Consider the following 1,794-nt stretch of genomic DNA (forward strand, 5'->3'; position numbering starts at 1 on the left):
GAGACTGCGTCAGAAGCATCTCACCTGTGACTGCTGCTGAGTGGTCCAAAGTTATGTTCTCTGATTACAGTAAATTTTGCATTTCCTTTGGAAATCAAGGTCCCAGAGTCTGGAGGAAGAGAAGAGACACAGAATTCACATTGCTTGAGGTCCAGTGTCAAGTTTCCACAGTCACTGGGGTGTCAAGTCATCTGCTGATGTTGGTCCACTGTGTTTTATCAAGCGCAGGGTCAATGCAGCTAGCTATCAGGAGATTTTGGAGCACTTCATGCTTCCATCTGCTGAAAAGCTTTATGGAGATGAAGATTTCATTTTCCAGCACGACCTGGCACCTGCTCACAGAGCCAAAACCACTGGTAAATGGTTTATTAACCATGGTATTACTGTGCTCAATTGGCCTGCCAACTCTCCTGACCTGAACCCCATAGAGAACCTGTGGGATATTGTGAAGAGAAAGTTGAGAGACACAAGATCCAACACTCTGGATGAGCTTAAGGCCGCTATCGAAGCATCCTGGGCCTCCATAACACCTCAGCAGTGCCACAGGCTGATTGCCTCCATGCCACGCCGCATTGAAGCAGTCATTCATGCAAAAGGATTCCCGACCAAGTATTGAGTGCATAACTGAACATGATTATTTGAAGGTTGGCGTTTTTTGTATTAAAAACACTTGTCTTTCATTGGTGCGATGAAATATGCTAACTTTTTGGGACAGGCATTTTGGGTTTTCATGAGCTGTATGCCATAATCATCAGTATTAAAACAATTAAAGACCTGAAATATTTCAGTTGGTGTGCAATGAATCTGAAATATATGAAAGTTTCATTTTTATCATTACATTATGGAAAATAATGACCTTTATCACAATATGCTAATTTTTTGAGAAGGACCTGTATGTCAATTGTTAGGATGTTGAATTCAGTAGTCTATATCCTCTAGTAAAGTTGTCTTTAGGAACTGTAGACAACATGTTATTCAGTCACTTATGCCGTCCTCCGAGATACACAGATCCTTGGCATACCTAATGAAGGGATTCCATATGCTCTCAAATAGATCTCGTTTGCCCCTTAATACATATGTAATCCTCTCCAGAGGGAGGGCAGACAGCATCTGCTGCAGCCACTGGTTTGCAGTCGGTCCGTAAGTCTTCTTCCAAAACAATGCTATACATATCCTGATGCATGCTCAATAATCCAGGTAGAAAAATCTAAAAAAGTTAAATCTGGTCCTCTGGACATTCAAAAAAACAAAACAAAGCAAATCAACAAAAAAATGTAGAAACGTTTCGTCTCTCATCCGAGAGACTTCCTCAGTCTGAGGAGCTGTATTCAGCTCAGTCTCTTAAATAGCACCGTCTCAGAGTGGATCAACCAGTTTTGCTGCTGACAACCAAAACCAGCTGATCACATGCTCAAGAAGGACCATCAACCTAACAATGGATCATTAGCACACTGATGGCTGTTTACTGTTCACAGAGGGCTGAGTGATACTAGCAATCACAGCATTGTAAGAGGGGGACAGTTGAACCCGGAGGCCTCCACCCCTGTTTAACGATGGACAATTTCTTTTCACAAAGATGGCCTCCTTTACTCCTCTCTCAAACCATCGTTCCTCTCTGTCCAGGATGTGAACATCTTCATCCCTGAAAGAGTGACCGCTGGCCTGGAGATGAGTGTAGACCGCAGAGTCCTGGCCTGATGATGTTGATCTTCTGTGCTGGGCCATCCTTTTGGCCAGTGGCTGTTTTGTTTCCCCGATGTAAGACTGATCACAGCCCTCCTGACACTGAACAGC

The sequence above is a fragment of the Nematolebias whitei genome, chromosome 19 (genome assembly GCF_014905685.2).
Source record: "Nematolebias whitei isolate Nwh7 chromosome 19, NemWhi1, whole genome shotgun sequence".
Classification (NCBI taxonomy): Eukaryota; Metazoa; Chordata; class Actinopteri; order Cyprinodontiformes; family Rivulidae; genus Nematolebias; species Nematolebias whitei.